At 47.1% G+C, this 20,061-nt stretch overlaps 1 protein-coding gene and 1 pseudogene across 8 annotated transcripts in view; both read left to right on the forward strand.

Moving 5' to 3' along the window:
• The window catches only part of LOC147630606 (uncharacterized), a 280,387-nt gene that overhangs the window by 41,298 nt on the left and 219,028 nt on the right, over positions 1-20,061 (forward strand). The window lies entirely within an intron of this gene.
• Positions 2,039-4,166, forward strand: LOC147630607 (uncharacterized; annotated as a pseudogene).

Genomic DNA, 20,061 nt, shown 5'->3' on the forward strand with positions numbered 1-20,061 from the left:
GGAGTACTCTCCCCCACAGTGGTTCATATTGCACACATCACATCATCCACCGTGATGTAGCACCGACTGCTCACAGGCTTCACGCCTCCCACTGCACAGTTTGTATGCCCCCTCAGTAGGCCACCTCTGGCACTTTGGGGTTTTTTCATACCCAGTATTATAGCTCTGTGTTTCCTCAAAAAAAAAAAAAAAAAAAAAAAAAAGAGACAACAATGTTGGGCAAAATGGTTGATTGATTACTTCATAGGCAAGTGCCCTTTTATAGGTTCCATACAACTCAATACCACCTAGTGGTTTCATCAAAACAAGTGGTTAAACACAAAACTACGTGCTAGAGAAGCTTGATCCACAAGCTAAGTAATTTGGTTTCTTTCACATTTACATGGTACATTTGGCTCATAGTGACAGGGGGACGGCGGGACGCCCACGTGGGACGTGGGAACGCCGTCCCGATTAACTGCAGGCGCGGGACGGAGGCGGGACGGCCCAGGGGACGGGACGGAGGGGACGTGGCAAGGGGACGGGCGTCCCCGTCGGAGGGGACGGCAGGATGTTGTCAGCCGGGGACGGGGGACGCCTGCAAACAGCGCAACGGCTACAGAAATCTAGCCGTTTTTTTTTCGGGCAACGGCTACTAGCCGTTGGCGGCTGGCCGTTTGAGAGTTTGAGAGAGAGAGAGAGAGAGAGAAAGAAAGAAAGAAAGAAAGAAAGTTATATTAATGTCCACGGGAGGCCGAATCCGACCTATGGGACAGATCAGGTACATCCATTTACATTCCACTCTGGGTATCGATGCCAAAGAGGCATAAAACTGAAAAAAAAATAACTCAAAATGAACTCTTAAGACTCTTAAGAGTTTAAGTTACAATGGGTTCTATTGCATCTAGTTCGAAATTGAGGTTCAAAATAAAAATAGCTATATTTCATCCATGGATGGATTTGCTCTTGAGGGGGGTGGGGTACGGAATTCTTTAATGATTGCTTGTCCTCCTCTGTATATTGCCCATTTGCCATTCTTTCTTGCTTCTTTAACTTTATTCAGCTCTGCCGATTTGTTCTTGAGTTGTAGCGGGGTGAGTTCATCAGCTATCCATACCTTTGTTCCTTGGAGAGACCTTGTTTGCTTCATCACTGCTATTTTCTCATTGTTGTCCATATAGGAGACTTTTGCCTGTGTACCCTTTACTATAATAGAGATAGGGTCTCCTAAGTCCACGAAGGGGACTACTTTGCTCAGTTGTGCTGTAAGTACATCTGTATCTAATATGTAGTCTTCTCGAAGCTCTTGAGCTATGTCTGCCCTATCCCAGCCTTGAGGAAGACCACCGACTCTGATTACCTTTTTGTTACTTTCCATTCGTTCCTTTTCTTTGACCGCTGATATATATATAGAGAGAGAGAGAGAGAGAGAGAGAGAGAGAGAGAGAGAGAGAGAGAGAGAGAGAGATTTTATTAACGTCTTCCAAAAGACCGAACTCGGCCTATGAGACAAATCGGAGTACCTGTACGGGGTATCCTCTGTCATCCCAACAAAATGAAAAAGTACTGAATAAAAAAGCTGAATCTGGGTGTGCAGGGGATGGAGCTCTATTACTAGGAGAATGCAAAGCTATATGCATGGAGTATACAATCATGATATGCAACCTAGCTAGCTCCATCCTGTACCATACTGGGGGTATAAAATGGTATACATCAGTGAAGGGGGTGTCCACAGCTCCCTGAAGAACATGCCTGGGTGTGCTCTGAAGAGAGAGAGAGAGAGAGAGAGAGAGAGAGAGCTGCCATATGCTATATAATGGGCTTATGCTACTCCTCTTCTACTCATTGCTCAAGCCTTCCATGAATGATGATGTACCTCTAGGCTCTCCACCATCTCCCTCTCCTACTCAAGCTTTCCTCTCCACTATCTCCCTCTCCTACTCCACCACCTTCCTCTCGACCCTCTCCTACTAGACTACTTCAATCTTCCCTCTACCTCTTCTCTTACTCTACCCTCTAAGCTCTCTCCACCCTCTTCTACTAGACTTAGTTACTAACTATTCATGGCATCCTCTTCTCGTGCGGGCGGTAGGAGTAGAACGGATGGGTGGTCATGGTGGGATGAGGTCAACTTCGAGCCTCCTACTCATGCGGGGGGTGCACGTCCATGGACATGCAAGCTTTGCCCATATAAGCGTGTGGGTGGGGCCAATAGGGTGAGGGCCCATTTGTTGCATGAGCCCGGTCATGAGGTGAAATTTTGTGAGCGGGTCACACCGGAGATAAGAAAGGAGCTTCTTGCAAAGCTTCCCGCCCATCAAGCTTTGAATGCAAGCCAAAGGGTGCGTGGAGTGGATCCCAACACTTATGTCACTCCAACCCAAACATCAGGTTCTACATCGGGTGGTGGTGCATCTTCATCTACCCCTCTACCACGTCCTCCTCGTGGCACTACTCGTGGCTTCACACAAGCCGCCTTCTCAATGCTGCAACCTAGTCCACCCTCTCTCTCTCTCGTCGGCAAAGTACTCTTGAGGGGAGTTGGGATCCCAAAAAGAAGGAGGAGGTTGATGCCGCGGTGGCCCGCTTCTTTTTTCATGACCACATTGCTTTTCGTGTGGCACGGTACGTATTTCACTCACATGATTTCATCATCATGTCTCACGAGTCACGATTCACGGGTCACCATTTGGCCATTCTAATTACTTACCCTCTTTTTTTTTGAAACGATAAATAGGTCCGACTACTTCAAAACGATGGTGAAGAAGATTGGCGAGTACGGTCCTCACTACACACCTCCATCCTCCGAAACCTTGCGGACCACTATGCTTGACAAGGAGAAACGCCTTGTTGAGCAAGCAGCGGCAAACACAAAGAGACAATGGGCTCGCAATGGAGTCTCTTTGATTGCAGACGGATGGAGTGACACGCGGAAAAGGTCTATCCATGGCCTTGTGGCATACTCACGGGGGGGGGATGTACTTTGTCTCCTCACATGATGCTTCAGGGACGGGAAAGAGTGCGGATGTACTTGCTGCTGAGTGGAGTAGTGTTGTCGAGATTATCGGCCCGGAATGTGTGATCGGTTTCGTCACGGATGGTGAGGCGACAAATAGGGCAGCGGGAGCTATTCTTGAGAGTATGTATCCTCAAATCACCGTCTCTTTTTGCATGGCACATTGTCTCAATAATCTTTTGAAAGATATTGGGAAATTGTCATGGATTGAATCGGTGATTGATGATGCATGTGCAATTATGACCTTCATCAACAATCACACATACCTTCGATCCAAGTTTGGGAAGAGGTCCACAAAGGTCCTTCTCAAGTACTCGGACACTCGCTTTGCATACAACTTTCTTATGTTGCATCGCTTGAAGGATTGTCAGGGTGCCGTGCGGCAACTATTCATCAGTGATGAGTTTTGCTCCTCATCTTTTGCACGTACACAGGTAGGGATTTCATGCAAGAAAAAGGTCGACGATGCTGATTTTTGGGAGGACCTCAAGCGCACTGACGCCATGGTGCATCCCATTGTCCACTTGCTCAGGATTGTTGATGCTATGCAGCCATGCATCAGCAAAGTATATGAAGCCATGGACCAGATGATAGAAAGTCTTGAGAAGCTTGAGCCAGACGTAGATAGATATGAGGAGATCCACTCGCTTTGTGTGGCGAGATGGAGCTCATATTCCTCTCCTTTACATGCAGCTGCTTTTATGGTGGACCCAGAATTTCAGGGAAAAGGGCAGGAGGGTGATAAAGAGGTGAGCAACGGTTGGAGACTCATCTTGGATCGCCTCATGCCGGATGCAGAAATCAGGCGCAAAATTAGAGACCAGCTCTCTAATTACAGGGCATTTCAAGGCTCATATGGATGTGCAGATGCGCAGCAGGACAGATTCAAGGTTGGTGCAGCATTATGGTGGGAGGACTTCGGATCAGATGGACCAGAGCTACAACAGTTGGGGATCTGGATCTTGAGCCAGTCTGTTAGCTCTTCTTGCCTAGAGCAATTATGGTCCTCCTACAGTCACATTTCATCAAAGAAAAGAAATCGGCTTGGGGTGGAAAGAGCTAATGATCTTGTCTTCATTAGCGCAAACTTGCGCATGCTTGGCAAGAGTGCAAGATGCAATGCCGATACTTTTACACAGTGGGAGATGGAATAAGAGGAGGCAGCTACAACTATTGCACATGAGGGTGGGACAGATGGTTCTCATCATGAGCCTTCATCGGATGACACAAACCCCATCCACACTTCACGCACTCATGATCATGAGGCTAGCACCTCTCTTATTGGGAGCGTAGAGTATGAGAGCGAGTGACTTATATTTTGTATCGCCTAGGCTCCAACATCTTTTGAGTATATCTATTTAATGTTATCAACTTTAAAGTCTTTCTTTTCCGACTTTACAAGTCTTGACTCTTGACTCTTGCACCTCGTAGCATAATTTAATTTTAAATGTAATGTGTATCATGATTCATAACTTTTGGAGTTAGAAAGCTTGTTGTTATTGATTGATTAATCTTGATTCTTTACTCCTCTAAATTAACAATTTTGAGTGCCGTCCCCACCCCCCGTCCCCGTTCCCTACCTTTAGCCATCCCGTCCCCCGTCCCCCGTCCCCGTCCCCAAGTGCCGTCCCGTGCCCCGTCCCCGTCCCCGTCCCCGTCCCCTGGTAACTATGATTTGGCCCCATCCTTCTAGGGATGTGTTTGGTGCATATTTCAACACCCCCCTTCAAACACATAATTCTTACAATGGTATTGATGACCTTTGATGACTCACCACAACTTATGCTTACCTAACATCCATGCTAGATGATTTTCCTCTTACTATGATTGCTTACCATGACCATACAAGTTTAGGATGGCAATTTAAGCTTAAGGCTAGTTAGGAGTAGTTGGGCTAGAGGTTTAATGGCTGATTTACAAAGATTTACAACACTTATGTAAAGTTGGGCAATAAGAGTTTGGGGCCGGGCCCAAGACATGATCTAGAGAATGTATTCACTATGCATTGTGAGAGCTTCATGATGCCCCTTGTTGTTCTCCTTCGGTTCTCCATGCTCTTCTCCTTCATCTCCATTTGAGCCTTCTTTCGAAAGCAACAATCTTTGTCAATGTGTCCAGGTTTGTGACAAAAATCACAAGTGATTGAAGAGTTGTACTTAGCCTTCCCTTTGTAGCCTTTGTTTGATGTGTAGAGAGCCGCTTGATTTGGTGAAGTGTCGGACAAGGTGTTCTCTTTGGCTTTGTTCTTCAGCTTCTTCTCCTCCTTGAAAAGAGAAGCTTCAACATTAACAAGCTTTGTGATAGGCATGTTGGTCAAAGTTGTCACAATGTTGTCGAAGTTGGGAGGCAATAACTTGAGTAGCACCGCAATGGCAATGTCTTCATCCACCTTTAGTGAGATGCCTCCAAGTTGGGTCATAAGACTTTGCATATAGTTAAGATGAGATGCAAGAGAAGTTGTAGACTTCGTATCATTTTTTTTCTTCCCAAAAAGAGACTTCTATTAAGTATGAAAAAGACATACAACAATCACAGCTATAAGCCAGAAAAGAATAGAATCACCCCAATATGTAAGGTGATTTCAACCAGCGAGGAGCATCATGATGCCATGAAAGACTTGAGGGACAAGAGGAAAAGAAAATGCCATGGTTCCACTCCTGCATAAATATAACGCGCTTTGCCTGCGTAGAACGAGAGGATCTGTGAATATGAGCCCAAGTAGCCATAAGAGTATGGATGATACACCCCATATAGTACTAATGCACTGAGGTCCAAAAATCTGGACACCCTCAATAGCCTCCGTGCATCTAGCTCTCCAGATCTGCCATGCTGTAATACTGGCAACAATCTTCCAACTGGTGTCAATCCTCTGTCTGGGGGGTGTATAATTAGAGTGAGGGACATCCTGCAATAAACCATACTGGGCAATACCTCTACGAATGAAAGTAGCAGATTCTGTACCACTGCCCTCATAAAAAAAGTTGCGGACCGGACTAGGAGAGCCAAGCAACTGCCCCCCAAGTCACATGCATGGCTCAGCCACTCGATTTGCCCATAAGTTGGGCTAGAGAACCCCAAATCTACTGTGCAGGGTTGCATCCCCATAAACAATGTTGTACTGTCTCAGGAACCGGACACCTAGGGCAGGAAGGTGCCAAGCAAGAACTGTGTATGCACATCTCTTCCATCCTGACCACTGCTTATAAAATGAGATGCACCAAGTGGCCGATCGGCCTCATCCCTAATGAGCTCGTTTCACATAATAGGTTGTCGGTTAGCCTCATCCAAAGAACTAGGAAGCCTTTGTCACAAAAAAGGTCTCATGCTTCTCCATGCTCTAACAATGGCTGCAATAAGAGGGGAAGATGGTGTCCTGATATCAGCCTCTGTGAACAAAAATCGTGTGCTGGACATCCAGTCTCTCTCGACCCCGGGGTGTACATCCGGAAATCTGAGACAAGAAAAATCCCTTCCAAGGCTCAGTGCCTGGTAGGAAACCTCTGACCACACGTTTGCAAAGCAACGCCCTGCATTGAGTATCCGGATCGATAATATTCAAGCCCCCCTCTCGTTTGGACTGAATAACTGTGAGCCAAGCTACCCTGGCACGAGTGTCTAAGGTGCCATTCAAACCCGACCAGAGAAAATTGCGGATCAATCTCTACAATTGACCAATGCACGCATGAGAGAAGCACCAACAAGAGGCAATAAATCAAGTTGAGGCAAGCAATACTTGATTAGCCACCAAAGCTCTGGAAGCTAAATCTAATCTCTTGGAGCTCCAATGAAGGAGCTTCTTCCGGATACTCATAAGTACCGGAGCAAACTGCTCTGCAGGAGAAATATCAATCCCAACCTAGCATCCCAAATATCTAGGAGTGCATCCTCTACTGATCCAAGTAAAACCAAGCTCTGCACCCCAAGCAACTCTCGGTGAATCACTAACCCAAAAACCAACAGATTTGTGCCAATTAACAAGTGCCCCTGCCGCCAAACAAAACTCCTCTAGTGCTACCCGGAAGGAACATAAGCATATATGTGAAGCCTCCAAGTTCAGGTCTCTCTCTCTCTCTCTCTCTCTCTAGGTAGTGCTCTCTCTCTCTAGGTAGCACCCTCCTTAATCAGCTGCGCTTCTTCACCTGTATACCCTGCAGCGCCGCCTTTAAGCCCTGCAGCGCAGCCTTCAGCCCTACAGTACCACCTTCGGCTCTGTAGCACCACCTACAGTGCTGCCTTCAATCCTGTGTAGCCCTTGCTCTATCGAGCAGTGCCGTCCCTCACTTTTTACTGTGTCGCCTCTGCCCATCAAGTGCACCGTCTCGTTACCTATTGCCTGGCTGCGCCTCTTCACCTGTTGCTGTCCTGTGTAGAATTTCCGCCTGCTGCTGCAACAACACAGCATTGCCAGTTCTCAGTTGTGCTTCCTTTTCCCACCCACCCTTGCTCAGGCCCCCAAGGCAGCAGCTAGTAGGGAAAAACATGTCTCAACCCCTTGAGGGGGAACAGGATGGTGAGACAACCTTTCACACCCCCACGAAGGGACCAAATGCCTACTGCAGAAGACTGAGGGAAGGAATCATGTCCCCTGGCTCACGAAGGATTACGAAGATGGCCCGACGAGATGAGGCCCTTTATGAGGAGCTATAGCTTCACATAAGGACAGAGATGAACACCATGTGACGGGAGCTTGAAAAGGAATGGACCGAGCAGATGCATGCCCAAAGGAAAGTGATATAGGAAATGCTGAAGGAAGAGATATATGTCCAATTGAAGGGAGAAATGCAAGCCCAAGTACGGGTTGAGATGGAATTAGCCCAAGCCTTGATGCACATGGAAATGAAAAAAGAGATGCAGAAATAGAAGGATGACATGCTCGAGAGATTGGCACAGCAGTTGCATTGTATGAAGGCACTCTGAAGACATGTATGGCTGATCGCGAAAAAGACATCCCAGAAATGCAAAACACTTTGGAATCATGTAAGGCAAAAGTGGTTGCAGGTGAGAAGGAAATGCATTCATGGGCTAAAATTGCCAGTGCCACAAAGAAACAAATTGAGGAAGTCAACCCATGGATTGAAGTAGTAAAAAAACAGAAGTACACCAGTCAATAAAGTAGAGGTGATGAATGCTACATTGGAAGAGGAAGCCAAGAGACGGGCACGTGCCTTACATGTACATGTGGTTGGGTGGGAAGATAAGGGAAATCCCCAAGAGGATGCAAAAGCTCTTGCAACAAAAATTGGAGCCACTGATGTACCCATTTTTGGAGCATGGCGAGTAGGCAGAGATGAAACCAGGGCGAAGATATTGATCATCAGGTTTGGTGACTTGGAGAAGAAGGCCTTCCTCTCCAAAAGGATGGCCCTTAAGGGGGAAAAGATTTATTTGGATGAGGACCTTACACCGGCACAGATAGCACACCGGAAGGAACACATGCCGCGTGTGCTTGAGGCAAGGAAAGAGGGGAAATGGGCGGTATACAGAGATGGCCGAAGGCCTTCCTCTCCAAAAGGATGGCCCTTAAGGGGGAAAAGATTTATTTGGATGAGGAGCTTACACCGGCACAGATAGCACACCAAAAGGAACACATGCCGCATGTGCTTGAGGCAAGGAAAGAGGGGAAATGGGCGAGTCATCATTACGGAGAGGAGGCCCGCTTGATGATGCGCGGCCTATGAGACCTTGCGATTCACGGTGTGGAATTGCAACGGAGCCCTTAGAACAGATGTAGGATACTTTTAGACACAATGATATTGCTATGTATACGGAGACCCATCAGTGCACAAACAAGAGGCTTCCTGACGTTCGGGGTTATAGATGGAAATCAGTTTTTCGCCCTCAGTCACGCACAGTGGGAGGTACCAAAGGATCTGGAGGAGTGGCAATACTTTACAAGGAGGAGATTTGTGACAAAATACATGTGGTACATAGAGATGCAGATGCGAGGTACATGTGGGTCCGAATATGCAGAGAGGGGCTCCGCGAGCTATATGTGGCGGTATGCTACTTTCCCCCGGCCCACTCCAGGTTTGCACCATCAGGAGAGTCGCCCTATATACCACTATATGATGATATCATGAGATTTGCCAGTGTCAGGCAAAAATCTGAGAAGTGTTTTGAGTCTGTGTACATATGGGATGCGTGGTTTGCGAATAAGCTTTGCCCTGGATGCCCTGGCAAATGTATAGAGCGGGTGGTTTTGCAGTGAGCTGGTACATGCGTGTTGTTTTTTTTGGGAGCAGGTGCTTGAGATTGGAAGTTTTTTTATTGCAACAGTATGGTGTGCGGGTGGTTGCCAAATGCAGGGCACCGACTGGAATGGTCGTGTTTTGGTAAGTCGATGATGCAGTTGATTGAAGACGGTGGGCAGTTCTCTTGTCATGTTTGGAAAGTGTGGTGCCGCATGTTAAGAATGAAGCAAGGTAATGAAGAGTGTGTGGCCATCATTTTGAGGCTTTAAAAATAATAAAAAATACACCACAACGTGGCCAGCTGTAAAAAACCACGTGGAGGCAAGCTTTGTTGCCAACGTAGTCGCCAGCACACCCTCTGGAAGGTTGGTGAACAGCTGAAGGGCCGCTTTGAAAAAGGGAGACGCTCGACCGTGAGAGGTGCGAAGCCTCGTTGTGGAAGGCCGCTCTGGTGTACACAGCTGCGGAGACAGAGGATTCAGCAGGTGTGGCTGGCGACAGAGAGAGTCGCCCTCTGGGAGAGACGTGGCTCTCGAGTGAGCGTGCAGGTGAAGAGGTAGAGGCCGCCTTGCTGAGGCGCTGCAGAGACCCGAGGCGAGTTGAGGTCGCAGGGAAGGGAGCCGCCTTGGTGCGAAGGGCTGGTGGTCAGTTGAGAAAGGCTGGCTGCAGGCGAAGACAGAGGGGTGCAACGCAGAGAAGGTGGCCTTGTTTGTTTGGTGTGGCTAGGTGCAGCCGCAGGTGCACTGATGGTTGGAGATACCAGAGAGAGAGGAAGGCTTGCTGCTGGCGGCAACTGAGGGGACGTCGACAGGAAGAGAGTGGGCAACTGTGCAGTCGAGAGGGGTGAAGCCATGGTGGCGAAGGGAGTAGTGTGTACAGTGGTGGCTGACAGTAACTGGACAGCGAAGGCTGTAGCAGCAGAGGGAGTGGCCGCCTTGTGAAGAAGGAGGATGTTGCTCGAGTGATTTGCAGAGACGTGACAAGGCTGGCTGCAGGCGAAGACAGAGAGGGCCGCAGAGCAGTGCATGAGAGTTACTGGGAGCCGCCTTTGTGGCTGGATGCTGACGAAGAGAGGAAGCTGTCGAGAGCTGACTGCGTGAAAGGAGCCGTCTCAAGAAAGCTGTGGTGGCCGGCGGTGATTGAGCAGAGAGGGCTGGCAACGGCTGGGGAGCCTTTGGGATGCAATCAGAGGGGACAGAGTGAAGCAATGAAGGAGGGTGGCGCCGACTTCTGAGAGAGCATGCCTGGGGGAGCAAGGAAGCAGGTAATCACGGGAAGACTGCTGCATGGGCAGATGTGATGTGTTTCTGAGGAAAGGTGACAGGGATTAGCCAAGATGAATGGGGCTTCTTGTGAGTATGCATCCTTTGTGTTGATGTGAAGGTGTCGTGTTTGTAAGGTTGTGTAAGTGAAGCTTCTGTGTCGGAAGAAGCCGTATGAAGTGTTGATTGGGAATCAAAGATGAAAGACACTGGTGATGTGTCTGGTTATGTTGTTGTGTTGATTGGGAATCAAAGATGAAAGACACTGGTGATGAAAGACACTGGTGATGTGTCTGGTTATGTTGTTGTGTTGGTATCCTGTGTATGTCAATTTGCAGGAGAAGGCGTGATTGACGTGTTTGGTGGTGTAGTCCACGGGTTACACTCTCACAGTGCACTTTGTGCCAACCTTTGATTACCTCGTCACGCACACGGTGGAAGTGTATGTATTGCTGGGTGTTTACTTGGTTTATGGTACCCCTGTTTTGGCTGTTCTTTCTGGTGTGGGTGGGTGGTGAACCGTGAGAAGTGTTCCAGCCGGTGGTTGGTGGTGCCTCCGTTGTGTTAGTCTTTCCAAGGTTTGGGAGGTGAAGGGCTATAGAGGCGTGGTCTTTTTTCTTTTTTTTCACCTCACATCTTTTTGGTGCCCTCCACTGAGGATAGCTCTGGACCTTCAGTTTGTTTTCTTGAGGTTCCTTCAGTTTACAGGTTGCAACCATGGTGTTTGCTTATCCTGAATTTCACGGTGATAAGAATGAGGATGTAGAGGATTTCTTGGAGCAAATGGAGGTAGCATGTATTACCAACCATGTGGATAATCCGGATCAATTTTTAAGGCTCTTCGAGATCTTTTTGAAGGGCACAGCGGGTACATAGCTTCGAGGGTTTTAAGCAAAAAGAACGATTGGTAGCCCATCTCGAATGACGATGGTGGAAAACCTGAGAGAAGCCCTTACAAAGGAGTTTCAGAGAAGAGAAGATCCCAATGACGTTTGGCACGAGCTCCAGCAGCTGAAGCAAGGTGAAAGCCAGAGTGTGGCAAGTTCTGTTACAATTTTCAGTGAGCTATGGACAAGATGGTGTTTAGCTCTTGAAACAGAAGTTCCCCCCATGTTTGTGAAGAAGAAGTGATTCATAGCAGGTTTGAAGCAAAGTTTGTTGGTAAAAGTGGACTTGAAGCAACCTTCTACTTATGAAGAGGCGGTGAGGATTGCGGAAGAGAAAGAATGGAAGCTGAAGAAAATGGCGGATTATGGGATGATCAAGGAAGATGAAGTGGGCAAGAATGGTTGTCTTGATGTGAATATGGTCCAGGTTGATTTTGTGCAACAAACACCTACTATGTACCAACAAATTGGCAGGGGAATGTACCAGGTAAATCCGAAGGCAATCGCCAAGGATTTTGGGCAGTTTAATGAGAGCACTGTGAAGTCTATAGCGGTGGATGTTATGCCAGCTTATGGTTATGAGAATTACCAGATTTCTGATAATGTTTCCACTAGTCAGGGTGTGTTAAGTGATGTTATTTATGCTTCTAAAGTTCAAGCAGAGAAAGTTCTTGCAGAGAATAAGGTTTTGCCAATCATAGGCAGGGATTTAGATGTCGACAGATGCTTCTCTTGGCTTAAAGAGCCGGTTCAGGAACCTAAGGTGGATAGGGGAGAGACAGAAGATGGTCTACAAGAAGAGGATGGTGTGGAAGAGCAAGTAGACGAAGAGATTGAAGGAGATGGATTGCAAATGGAGGATCTAGCACGATTTGACACGAGGGGTTAGACAAGGGAAAATCTTGAGCCTGAAGAAGAACCAAAGGTGGTTGGCAATGAGGACGTAGAGGACAAGATGATGCTTGAAGCACCTTCGGAAATGAGTCTCTCTTTCGAAGAGGAGAGTGGAAGTGGAAAGCTGGTCACGGATGAGTGAGAGCAATGCTTATTTGCTGGATTCTGGGAATTTTCTTATTGAACCGGTTGAAGAAGAATTAATGCTTGAGCAACCTGGCATGTGGGAGCCAGAGTCAGGTGAATTTGGGGTTATGAGGTCTGGGAATGCTATGCTGGAAAAAGACGAAAATTTTTCCACAACAGTGAATGCTTATGAGCCAGGTAATCAAAGGCCCAAGGATTTGGGTTACAAAATGTTAATGCATATGCTTTTGACTGTGGCTGTGCAGTGGGCAAGTAAGGCCCAAGTATGTTTGGGATTGACCCAAGAAGAAGAAGATGTGGATGAGGATTATGTAGACCCAGTTTTTGGTGATGCTAAGAGTGTGCATGAAGAGGATAGTCAGAATGGTGAGATGCCATTAGTTTTGAATGAAACGAACTCCCAATTGGTATAGCACCTAGATGAACTAGATGGGCAGGCGTGTATAATTGGAAGAGACATGCAACAGTGGCCTTTTGACCCTGGAGGCTGACAGTTTATGGATACTAACTGCTAGGACATGAATGTCCTGCAGGCTAGGTGGTTGGCAAAGTATGTTGGGCGTTTTTCGCAAAAGGAAACCCTCCTAGCATGGGATGGATGGAGATTCTTTGGCACATGAAGTGCGAGCTTTTAGCCCACCGACGTGTACAGTGTAAATAGTTGGTGATTTCTCTGTTATTTTTAGCCGGCAAAGGTTGCTTTGAAAGGATGCCCAGAGGCTCTATTTGTGGACATTGCCCTGTACGGCTCCAGGGGCTTATTTATGGTCTGGTTTCCCCCGGGATGCATGTGGTATAAGTGAAATCATGGCAGGATATTTGGAAAAGCAGGAGGATGGCGTACCCGGAACAAAGGTCTTGCAAGAGGCACTAGCATGCACAATGATATTGTGCCAAGAGGATGTTTGGAAAGTGCTCATATGCTTTAGGGATCATATACGCGGAATGCGGTACCCTTGGTGGATAACTTTGGTCATGGAAAAGGATTTTTGGGCTAATATTAGTAAGCACATGGTTGAAGGAGAGTTCTGGTGTTTTTTTGGAAGCTGGAAGCTGGTAGAAGAGAAGCGGTTGCTGCGACGCCAGCTTTGGGAAAACGGGTAATTTTGCTTGCTGTGGTGACTGGTGGTGCAGAGAGTGAAGGGCTGCCGCCTCTGATAGAGAGATTCTTGGAGGGTTGCTGTCTTGTGGCGCTGGTGGTGATTGCTAGCGAAGAACAGAGGAGGGCCGCCTTGGGTTAGCTAGCACAACTGGTGGGAGACGGTGGCTGGAGAGAGCAGGGGTCGTGTTGTTCGGGGTCGCCGGTGGTTAGCGACCAGAGAGAGTGGCCGTTTTTTTGTGTGGTTGGCGCAACCGCAGGTGTAAGCAGAGGTGAGGTTGGCTGAAGCGGGTCGCCTACGACACATAACTGAGAGAGCTGGCGAGTGCAGAGCCGGTGAGTTGCTTGGTCGCCCATGACAGCTGTGGTGCTGGCGATGGACGAGACGAGAAGGATGAGAGGGAACCGCCTTTGAAAACAAGAAGGGTGTGCGTTGGTAAAACAGAGGTGTCTGGTGGGCGACGGGCGGGAGAGGATTGTCGCCGGATGCAGGGCAATTGCGGTTGGTTGCAGCTGCAGGCGGCCTCTGGTTTTGGCTAGCTGGCACAGGTGGGAGGCGACGGGCTGGTGAGGGACCGTCGGCTGGATGCGAGAGAAGCAAGGACGTGGAGGGTGTTGGTGTAGCTACTGGCGACAGACAGCTGCTGGTGGCGACTGGGAGACGCCGACACACAAGGGGGCTGAAGGTGTTTGTGGCTGCTGCTGTCGACAACAACTGGGGACGACGGTGGCTGGATGCGCAGAACAAAAGAACAGACGGGAAGGCTAGGTGGCCGCCTTGTGCAAAAAGGCTCTCGGGTGAGAGTGGCTGGAGCGTAGCCGCAGGCGCTGAAGATGGAAGCCGCCTCTGGCTGGTGATGTTTGGAAGAGACTGTGTGAGCGGGCAGAGCTAAGGAGCCGCTTGGTACTGTGGATGGCTGGAAAGGGGATGCTGGTGTCGAAGACCTCAAGGAGCTAAGCCGTTGGCGTCGACTAGGCAAAGGAAATCGCCTGGGGGACCAGCAGGAAGAGCAAAGGGGAGATGAGGTGGCGCCAACTGCAACGGACAAAGAGAGGGAGCTGGCGGGACGACTGTCAGTGAAGAGAGCAGCGAAGGAGGAGTCAAGGCGGAGGCAGCTGACTGGGCGGAGGGGCCTCTGGTGTGTGCCATGACTGGACAAGCTGGGCATCAGTGAGTCGGGTGTGTGCATTGATGTGTACTCAGGAAAGTCTATTGAAGAGTGCAGTGAAGAGAGTGGATTGGTGAATCAAAAGAGTGGGTATGTGTGTGAGTTCAATTTTGGATGGCAACCTGTGTGGGCTCTTGTCTATGTGTTTAATGGAAGGAGTGATTTTGTGGGTGGTTGGGGAAGGGTGAAGTGTGAAGAAAGAGTGTGTTGTGTTGGGGATTGTGGTGCCCCATTGTCAATGGTTTCGGCTGCAGGAGAGGATACGTTGAGGCACCGAGCTCCGGCCTCGATGACCTGGCCATTCCCATAGGTTGAGAGTGAGTTGAGTGTAGTGAGACGTGTGTGATATCGTCTCTGGTGTCCCCATATTGTTGTTGTATTCCAAAGTTGCGAGGTGGAAGGCTATAGAGGCCTTGTGTTTTCTTCCTTGTTTTCACCTCACACCAGCATGGGAGACATATAACTATTGGGAGACTTTAATGCACGTACAGGCACAGTGCAAACAGAGTTGTATGATACTCAAGAGGCTATGTACCGGGAGATCACGACAGAGGATGTAGGGTTGTAGAGATCAAAGGATGAGGGGAAGATTACAGATTATGGCAGGCATTTTCTCACACTCGCGAGTACACATGGGTTGGTCATATACAATGGCTTATCGAGATGGCAAGGATCAGATGCTCTCACACACTAGAACTCTAAAGGGGGAGCGAGCACAATGGACTACTTGGTGGGATCTCCTTCATTGATACTTGATGTGCGGGGTTTCACGATTTCCAGTAGGCCCATTGGCATAGCAACCGATCATGCATACTTGAGTTTCACACTAGTAGGTAGATCCCCGAGAGATGGGCCAGCCACTCATCTACCTAGGTACTCGAGATATCAGTTTACACGTTGTCGTGCTGTGGCACATCCATGTAGTGAAAGAAGCTCACAGACCATCCCATATGAACTCAGATGCATGGGCATGAAGGCAGTATGATTAGTCAAGGTCATGGCCATGGTCCTGACTAAATGAGTATTGATGGCAGTGAAAATAATGCGGGGATAGCAAATGTTAAATGAGGCCAAATGAGTCTTTTTGATGTTATGCATGGGAACAGCCCCTAAGCAAAGATATGGTGTAAAGGAGCCATAAAGAATGTGATACTTATCAATCCAAGAAAAATGGGAGAAAAATGAGGGCTCTCTGTAGAATGTACAGAGGGTAGCTGTGTGTGGATGGGGGGGGGCCTCGGGGAAGGGGCCTTTCTCTGTATAAACGTGCAACCAATATAATTTCTCTTCTCGGAAGCGGAAGACCTCGGTGTGTGTGGGGTTCCTGGAAAAAGCAGCCGCTGTAGAAGACAAGGCAGCCACAAAAGGATCACAGCGGGTGTGAGGGGAATGAAGGGATTAGGGGTGCATGAGCAGCTGCTGTGCATGGTGCTGTAGGGATACTACTCTGGCCAGAGGAGTCAGCCGTCAACAAAGACAACGAATCGATTTTTGTGGGTATGAATCTGCTTTTCTTGGACACTGCATCACTCATGAGAAGATAGTGTCCCCGAAGTTTTTGCTGTCTTCAGACATGTTCTAAGAAAACCCAATCAGCTTTGTCGTCTGCTGTCTTGGCTACAAGCTTGACGATCATGCCTCCACTTGAGAAATTAGCATTGTGCACTTAACTGCTGCTGGGTTACACTCCAAGCTCTCTAAGCCAATGGTATCAATCTCACAGATGAGGACTTAAGGTTTGGCAAAATGCTTCTAGAGGCTTGTGATCTGATGAAAGGAACATGCAGGTCAAGTGGTTATTTCCAAGATATCTGTTTGAGTTGTTGCCATCCTCTTTTCTTTTTTTCTTAAACTAAATCATCATAGCACTGCTTCAGTATCGTATGCAGCATCTAAGATCTTTCTCAGCAGTGAAACCAATTCATAGATTTTCTACTACTCTTTGATTAGCCTCTTCTTTGGGGTATGCTCCAATAGGCTGTGCATTTGTTGTTGAGCTGATTTCTACCTCTTGATCCGGAGCTCGGATATTCTCTGCTAGTATGTGTGCTATGATTATGATGGTAATTGTGTGTGTGATTTTGGGAGTGCATGTGTGATGATGAACTTGTAACCAAGGAAGAGAAAGGGAGAATGATACTAATCTCAAACCTTCGAGAATTGAAGTGAATTGGCATTTGTACATGTCAACAAAAATGTTAATGTCTTATGCTCCTTGAGGAGCTATCTATTCTGTTTCCTTCCTGGGATTTTGGAAGCTACTCTCACAGCCAGAAGTCCCGCGCTTTCCCAGCGACACCCCCACGTCACGACATTCTTTGGTGAACCCGACGTGAAACTGTTGGGGTGAGAGTGTGGTGAAATGTACAGGGAAGCTATGGCTGAGAATTTTGAGGGTCAGGGGGTTCATTTTGATCCCGGAGTTATGCAGATGTTTCAGATGTTTACTATGTACATGCAACAGCAGCAAGCTGCTGAGAGGGGACAAATTTCCACGACCAAAGCACTACAATCAATTGTGAAAAAGGTGGATCAATTTGATGGAAAGGATATCACAAAGTACCTGCGCAATTACATAAAGGAAATGGAGCTAAAGAGGGTGACTGAGGAGGATATGGTTCGAAGTTTTGAGCTGGTATGTGTTCCTGAAATAAGAGAGCGTATAAGAGGATTGCAGATAGCACATGGTGGCAGAAATTGGGAGGAGTTCAAGCTTGCTTTAAAGGACGAATATTTCATGGAGGATTCTGAGCGAGTGACTAAACGAACTTTCTTGGAATGGGTCACAAAACCTAAAATGGGAAATTCTGCCACAGAGCTGCTAAGAGAGTTTGAGAAGCGCTATGCCCAGCTGTCAAGGATAGAGCGTACAACTTTGGACAGAGAAAAAACAGAGCTCTTCTTACAAGCAGCTGGGAAAGATCTCCAAGAAAAACTGAAAATTCTCCTCGAGGATAAGGATACAGAGCAGGGACTAAAGAGTGATTGGAATGATGTTGAGGATGCGGTCACTATGCTAGCAAAGCGGCAACGAAGGAGGGATAAAATGGTGATGAGCTCGGGAACTCCTATAACTGCTGTTACCCCTGAGAATCTATCAAAACCAGCTGCTACAGTTCCAAAGGTAGAAGGGCCGATGGATGAGCTTATTAAGGGCATGCGGGACTTAAAATTGAAGATGTCCAGGATTGAAGAAAAGGGGCTACCATTAGGGCAGGCTTCTATGCAAAGGCCTCAAAGTAAAGAAGGGTTTACATACAGATGCATATGGTGTGATGACCCAGAACATGCAAAGAAAGATTGTGCTAGCTATAAAGAAGCCCTTAAAAATCAACTTGTGTTTTTCAAAGATGGGAAAATCCACCTTACAGAGACTAGACTTCCATTGAGTACAAACTTTGGGAAAGGAGGGATGAAAAAGCTGGTTGAGGATATGGCTGCTAGTCATGCCATCTCTATGGTTGAGGCAGCAACCTATGGATTAAAGGCTGGTCAATCAAAGCAGGGATCTGAGAATGATGAAGATTATGAGAATGAAGATTTTTGGCCATCAACAATGGAATTAATTGCGTCAAAGAAGGTGTCTAAGCAAGCTTTGCATGAGGCAGGTGACTGTATACGTCTTGAGACTGGCTGGGAGGAGCCTGTGGATTCTTTATCTGTTCATGCTTACATTGCTAAATGCCAAAATAATGAGGCACAGGTAGAGGAGAAGCGTAAAAGGGAAAATGAGGAAGGAGGGCCATCAAAAAGAGTTACACGTGGAAGTGAAAAGAAGGATCCTGGGCCATCACATATGCCTCCACCGCATAGCAAACCTCCACAGGAAGTATCAATGGAAGAAGTGCCAGCAAAAATGAAGCATGAGAAGGAGAAGGGTAAAGGGAAAAGTCCACTCTACAAGCTTCAATCTGATATTGAAGCTGCAACAGATCTCAAAAAGGTGCTTGAAGAGAGGATTCTAAATAGCAGGGTGGAATTTAAACTAGGGGAAGTCTTGGGGATTGCAAAGAAAGAATTTCATGATGAGATAATTGATATTATACGAAGAAAAAGGCAGTCCATAATTGAATCTATTCCATCACAAGGGGAGGCAAGCACTTCCAAGACTCATGGAGTACAGGTACAGCAAAAGGAAGAGAGAAAATGTGGTGGAATGTAATCACTCTGCTGATGGAGCACGACAAGTGCGCTTTGTGGAAGAGGATGATGAAAAAGAAGTTCTTACAAAGAGTCATTACTCCAGGAGCCATTGGGCAAGAGCAACTGAAACCCTTGTCAAGATAGGTGATTTGGAAGAGCCATATGTCGCTCTAATTGATCATGGGTCTGAAATAAATCTTATGGCTAAAAATCTCTACAACAAATGTAAGTGGCCAATGGATGTAGATCATGGGTGAATGATTAAAGCAGCTAATAACTCATCTGGAGAGCTTTATGCAGCATGTCCAAATGTAAGGGTAACTATAGGGGATGTGAAAGATGATCAGAACTTTTTTGTTCAGGAGATGTCATCGTATCCCCTCATCCTTGGGCAACCCTACATTACAGCTGTAAGGATGGAAACAAAGGTTTTGGATGATGGCTCAGCATATGCAAGAATAAGGAGTAAAGATGGCAAAAAAGCTGTTCAGTTTTTGACAGTTTGCATTAACCATGAAAGGAATCGTGAGTCTCTTCGAGCACAGTCACTCCCAAAGATAAACAGAGAATTCATGAATTACAGGGAGATGAGGGATTTTGGCCAGGTGCCATTGTAAAGCGGGATTCCAATGGTACAAGGGAAAATGAGTTCTCGCAGGACTCAATCAATGTAAATAGCTTTTCAGCAAATTTTCAAGGATTCTCTAGCTATGGGTCACTGGTCTTTGTAAAAAGCAAGGATTTGAAGCATGGCATGCGTAAACATGTACAAAATGAACAAAAAAATCTTGAGCAGTGTGGTCTTTTGGAGAAGAATGAGTTTATTTCAGGGGTGCTTGATGAGGTGTCATTTGTAGATACTATGGATGTGCTTTTTGATATGGGAAGAGCATGCGTACAGGGTGGAAATGAGATGATAGAGGTGTCATCTGTGGAGATGTATGATATAATCCGGGAATTTGAGGGGGTTTAATGTAAAAACATGAATTGTGAGATGGATGCTCATGTTGATACAAAGTACAAAACAGTTGCAAAGAAGGTAAGACCAGTTGCCTTGCCTTTGCCACCAGGAAGCAAGGAGAAAATAGATGAAGCTTCTATGCAACCAAATCTTAGAGATCCGAAGAAAATTGGGCATAAGTTTACACAGGAAACTCTAAAAGAACTGAAGATTGGTGAGAAGGATCTTCTGTTGCCAGTTGAAAAGAAATGCTTTGAGGAAATGCTTGTGAGACATGGGAAAGCCTTTGCTTTTCAGCCGCATGAGATAGGCT

This window comes from Cibotium barometz, chromosome 16 (assembly GCF_041138505.1).
Source record: "Cibotium barometz isolate CiBa-2024 chromosome 16, ASM4113850v1, whole genome shotgun sequence".
NCBI classification, from domain to species: Eukaryota; Viridiplantae; Streptophyta; class Polypodiopsida; order Cyatheales; family Cibotiaceae; genus Cibotium; species Cibotium barometz.